Source organism: Notothenia rossii (genome assembly GCF_949606895.1).
Source record: "Notothenia rossii genome assembly, chromosome: 1".
NCBI lineage: Eukaryota > Metazoa > Chordata > Actinopteri > Perciformes > Nototheniidae > Notothenia > Notothenia rossii.
The window spans coordinates 79157609-79163608 of NC_136912.1; the positions used below are offsets into that span (position 1 = coordinate 79157609).

The following is a 6000-nucleotide window of genomic DNA, read 5'->3' on the forward strand; positions in this document are numbered from 1 at the left end:
ATTGGACCACAGTGGTAGACGCTCATTGAGAAATTGTGTGATATTCTGTATAAAGGATGTCAATATCAACATTTCGAAAACCTTTATTCCCCTTTACGATAGTCAATGTTTAACAACAAAACCCTGTTGAAATCAGCATGAGTACAGCTAGTTACCGTTAGCCGTTAGCAGCCGGTGGACAGAGCAAACATCCGACTTCAACAGAGGTGCCATCGATTTACTTACTGATGCGTTCAAGTTTGATTCGGTAAAAACTATTACTGGACAAAGTTACATTTTAACGTTATCATGACGTGTTCAAATGAATCCGGACCCCTTTGGCATTACGGAGCCCATCTCGTTATCCATGCTTTGTTGGCGTTACATTTTAGCCATGTCATGACTATTCATATCTATGTGTTAATTAATAAATGTTTACAGTCAGTTCTTTACAGCTTTTTCTCAGAAATTGTTCGGCTTATTTCAAAATTTGAACTTTATATTTGTGAACATTTTTTAAAGTAGGTGAAGTTTGGTAGGAAAGTGGGAAAGTTGCTGGTTTTGACATTGACTTCAATATGAGTGGCACTGTCCTTAAACAACCCTTTAGTTTTCAGAAAAAATATGAATGATTATAGGATAAGAAATCCAGAGCCTCAGGTAAAAAGCTGATAGTATCTATTCAGAAAGCCTCATCTTCAATCGGTAAATGAAACAAAGGAACACAAGGGTTATCTGTTATCTTGAATTCCCAGCAGTTAATCATCTGGACATTTACATCTGTTTCCGCCTGTAACCGCTCACTGTTTTTTAACCTGAGATATAGTTATTGTGATCCTAAAATGACCCAATTAATTTTCCAAATGGTCCACATCACAAGTTAGCTCTCAAATGATCAAACTCTTTTTTCATGACCATAAGATAATCAAGTTTTCCAGGGTCTCATTTTACTCAAAGAGTCCGTTCAAGTCTGATAGCTTTATAGAATTATATTAAAGTCAAAAAGAGAGATCAGAGCTGAAATGTCAGGAGGAAGGACTTCATGACGAAAATAATCCAACTGAATTCCACATTATTAGGTTAGATTTCTTGAAACCATTAATCTGTCATCCCATCGTCCAATGTCTTGGGATAACAATTAAATTCAAACACAATCTGCAAAAGAAAACATCAGTAGAGTTTGCTTGAGTTTCAGACATAACAATCTCAAGACTAACACTGAAAATAACCGTATAAGAAACTCTTGTAAGTATAATACAGTTTACCAGCAACAAAGAACAAACAGCACAAATATTTAATATTATTAAATGTGTGTGTAGTTGATATTTATCTAATTCTGCTGTGTGTTTTTGTCATGTATTGTAATCACTCAATACTTCCTGCTAACTCTGGTGCCATTGTTAACATATGCTACAAAAATCAGAACACAAGTTTGTTTTTTCCTAGCTTGTTAAAACTAAACTAAAAGAAGAAAACTCAACTGCTTCTCGCAGACGGACTGAAGAGCTTCTTCTCCTTTAGGGACATTTTGGAAAACCACTCCAATCATAGGATCTGGCATGAAGCTGAAAGTGGTAATTTCCTTTTCCAAAGCCTGGGTGCATGCTAATTCAGATGAAACCCTGCTGATATCAGGTTTCACACAGCCCAGACACTTAAAACTAATTGTTGCCTGAGAAGAAAAGAGAAGCTTAAGCTTTAATAAAAGGTCAACAGAACACAGACTTTCAAAGAGCAGATAATTAATATGTTTAAGCTCTCCTGGAATTAATGTTCTGATTTTGATCACGAGATCAGCTTTGAACTAATAAACAAATGGCCTGACCTTTGACAGGACTTTTCACTCTCTAGAGGAAAGTGCAGCCCTCTCATTCATTTCAATGACACCAGTCAGGCTAATGGGGAACAAAAAGACAGAAGTAATATCAGCTAGCAAGCAAAATATGCTAAAAACGCAAAAAATTAATCTGTGGGGGTTCTACATTATATTACTGGCTTACTGATTAATTCATGTGTGAGCAGCATTTTACTGTTTTATTTTTAAATCCTTTATATATTGTGGGGAGTTAAATATATAACAAAAGTTTACAGATGATTTGATATATATATGAAATTATATTACAAAAAGAGTCTATTAAGTAAAGCTGTTAGAAAGAAAAACAAAGCATCAATGTAGCATAAAATAAAAACACTCAGTAAAGTACACTTACTTCATTATAGATTACTTTAGTAAATGTAATGAGGTACCTTTCGCCACTGCTGGAGAGGCAATTGGTTTGCCATTTAAAACATTGCTTATGTTACGCAAACTGTTTCATTGTCTAACATGTATCTCAAAACAACAACGTCTAAGAAATGTCTGAATGCCTTCCAGTGGTACTTCACAATGGGCGTAGGAATAAACTGATTCAAAACTTCCATTGAGGTGATGTCAGTAAATTCATGTTGAACAACTTGGCTTGACTGTAGAGACCAAAGAGGAAGCAGGAAAAACATTTAAGGTTGCGAGCCCGCCGATTTAAAAATCTTATTTGACAGATTCTCAAAGGCTGCAAATACTACCAGCAGTCTGTCTGTCCTCGTGAAGAGATGCCGCTCACAGTGAAGAAGATAATTATAAAGAAGAAATCCAAAACAAAGACAACACAGATTGTTACTGACCTTAAATATAAACACAGACAGTTTCCTTGTGCATGTAACAGCGAGTCAATTCTAACACGGGGGTTCTTTTGGAATGTAACACCATCAGATTTCTAGAGAAGAACAAGTCATTTTGTTTGTCCAATGTAACGCTGGTGAGTCCAGCTCTATCTTTGCTCGTCATGTCACTGCAGTCCAAAGAGTAGCTTGCAGTCTGCTAAAATTGAAACCACTCGAAATAGAGCTAAAGATACAACAGCATGCATCTTATCAAGCTCATGAGTATGAGCACACAACCACATTTAATTCAGTTTGTATCTAATTAACTGTGCTCCTTCTGTTCTTAGGTGTAAATAGGGGAAGATCACATGAATAAGAAACAGTGTCTATGAAACAAAACCAAAAAGATGAGCAGAAAAGGAAAATCAAGAGTATCAGAGTGACCTCCTGACACTGCCAACTAAACTTACAGTGAATCTATTTTGGAGGCGACAGCAGTAAGCCAAACCCCAGAGTCCTGTTGCAGAAAGAGACACTTCCCCTGAGAGGGCGTCAGAAAGTTAAACACTCATTCAAAGGACAATTTCCAGCTTACTCATCCCAATTTTGCAACAGAAGGTTGTTTCGTTATCAATTTGGGCAGATTTCTTTGCCTTAGTTGCATTTCAAAAACATGACAAAGATCAACCTTCATCTTATAACGACACATTAACGGCATATTCAACTTCTAGCTTGTATTTCTGTTTCATTTAACAATAAGGCGCTAGAGAGGAAGTGCAACAGAAAGGCCAGCGCGTCCTGACATTCCTATCTAAAGTAAATAAACATTCATTGTTTCTCTGTGGCCTTTTATCCAATCAGCTTTTACAACATTCTCCACATGATTGTTACCAAGACCAAACAAAACACGACCCTCTTTTCATTATGGTAACTATCATTTAACCTCACTCCTAAACAAGAAACATAAACTGCATTACTTGCAGTCGAACCAGTATCAGCGAACATCATAACATCATGTGCATCTAGCTTTTATATAAACCCTCCCTTATACTTGTGGAAATACACACAGTCAACAGAATCAACAAATTAGCCGAATGTTATTTAGGGATTCATTTACATCTTTGCAGACTTTGAAAGAACTTCAATAACTGATTTTGTTTGCCACTTGGAGGCAGCAGAAACAAGTTATGAACCTAACTTGACATATAATCACTTTTTAGTGACAACTTCTTAGCAATTAGTTGCTTCTTTTTTTTTTTCAAAATGCAGTAGTTACAGAGCTACACTATCATTTAGTTGAAGTCAAGTTTGATTCCAAATGACGGATTTGCCTATATTTACCCTCTTTTAGCTGTTTTTGGCCTCCACCAGCTCCTGAGAGAAATATCTGGCTCTTCAGGTGCTAAACGCTCCTCTAAGTTCACCAGCTACTTGCTAACTGTACTTGTATTATATGTGGTTTACTGCTTAGTACAGTCGATTTTGTGATTATTTCCCTGAAACAATGTCTAAAACAATGCTATATGAGCTGAGAGAGTTACCCCTTTCTTATTGTTTTCCAATTGTCATTTGATATCTTGTTGTCATTAAATATTGATTATAGCCATATTTGTTTAAGGGAAAGATCTAATTGTACACGACTCTAAACAACCATCAAGCCAGCATAAGATCTTCTAACCATGTCGAACCCTGTGAATCTGTCATCCTAAATGTATCCAAGTCTGTACTTAAAGTTTTGATTTCCCACATTTTCCAGAATCCCATTGCAAAACAGGAGTAACCATATTCAAGACAGATGTTTCTGCTGCTTTTATGGTCCTTTTTAAAAAAATCAGTATTGTTGCTTTTATGATAGTCAACCACTGATTTCTGTTTGTTTCACTGTGACTGACCTCTGAAAATTCAACACCACATTTTAAAAACTGCTCGGGGGGAAGTGAGGTGGCCGAGATGATGAACGGTGTAATAACAGACAAGAGAGCAGCTAAGGGTGAGGAGGGGGGAGAGGTTCAACACTTCTGACTATACAGGAGGTGGAGGGGGGATTTCCATTCCATGTAACAACTACAACAACAGTATGTGAGAGAGATTAATGCTCTACGACTAGAAGCAGACACACAAACTATTTCATAAGTTTATATTAACTTCATTGATGTGGACATATTTATGAAGCATCAAAAACAGAGGTGATTTATGCGAGAAAGGGAGATGAAGATAGAGTACGAGATAAATGTTTGGCACAAACCACTAAAAGTCACGGGAAAGCCAAAAATGCAAACTTTATAAAAATGTGCAGTGATTTGTGGAGCAACACAGGTAGATTACAGAAAGATACACGTGTCTAAATCACTATTAGGGATTAATGACCAACAAGAGCATTTCACTTTGTCCACATCTGTTCAGAACATCAATAGGCCTACTTACAATTACTCATTTTATTTTTCTATTTTTAAGAAGGTCAAGTTACAGTTTAGGTAGAGAAAAAGATCTTTGGAAGCATGATTCTTAAAAACAAACATAGCAGAGAAAATAGCTTTTCTTAATAGGAGGGAACAATTTGGAGGAAATATGATTTCCAAAACCCATGACGAATTAAATATTTCACAGATATTAAAGATAGAAAGTATAAGTGTCTATTCAGTTAATTAAAAGGATGTTGGCAAGATTCATGGATGTTTTAAACACTATAAAAAGCACACTATGAATATAAATACATACGTCTATGACACTAAAAGTAATACTAGAACATCAAGGACACAGATTTACAGCAGCAAAAAACTAAATGTAGAAAGTGTTTCAGGTATGTCCTACAGGCGTTGTATAGACAATTAGACCATGATTAGTTGTGATCAATAATTTACCGTAACTCTTTGAAGCACCTAATAACTAAAACACTCAGCTAAATCGTTTTGTCTTTCGTTCACGATTGGATCAGTCATGCAATAACCAGCTAATCAATAAGTATCAGCATCATGTGAGTTAATGGATCCCTCAGGCTGTGTCTTACCTTCTGGCTCCAGTCTCACTGAGACTTCTCATGACTTTCCGAGAAGGTAAGAAAAGTTTGGGAGGAAAAGAAAATTAAAAAAAACTCCTACCCCTCTGACTAATGTCAAGCTATCTCACACGTGAAACGCGTTTCCTGTTTTGTTTTTCAAAATAAGACCCCAGCAAAAAACAACAACATGTAGGTCTACTTTATGCTATTTATTCTCGTTGTATGCTACTTGATACTTCTACTTGATTAGCAGCATTAATTTTACTGCACTATAGCCTATGTCTTAGGCAATGTTAGTTACATATTATTATAAGATCGAAATAAAATAAACAAATTATGATACAAGAGGAACATGGGGATTCCCATTTTGTTAAAATTAGTCT

General features: G+C 36.0%; 1 protein-coding gene across 3 annotated transcripts in view; it reads right to left on the minus strand.

The window, feature by feature from the left end:
• Nucleotides 1–5693, minus strand: part of kank3 (KN motif and ankyrin repeat domains 3) — a 31210-nt gene extending 25517 nt beyond the window's left edge. Inside the window, exon 1 of one of the 3 annotated variants that reach the window (XR_013809038.1) lies at nucleotides 5627–5693. The gene's annotated coding sequence lies outside the window, so the exon portion shown is untranslated. Of the gene's footprint in view, nucleotides 1–2640; nucleotides 2776–5626 lie in introns of those variants that run through there. The other 2 variants (XM_079685939.1, XM_079685940.1) reach the window with 2 other exon arrangements.
• Nucleotides 5694–6000: the final 307 nt, after the last annotated feature.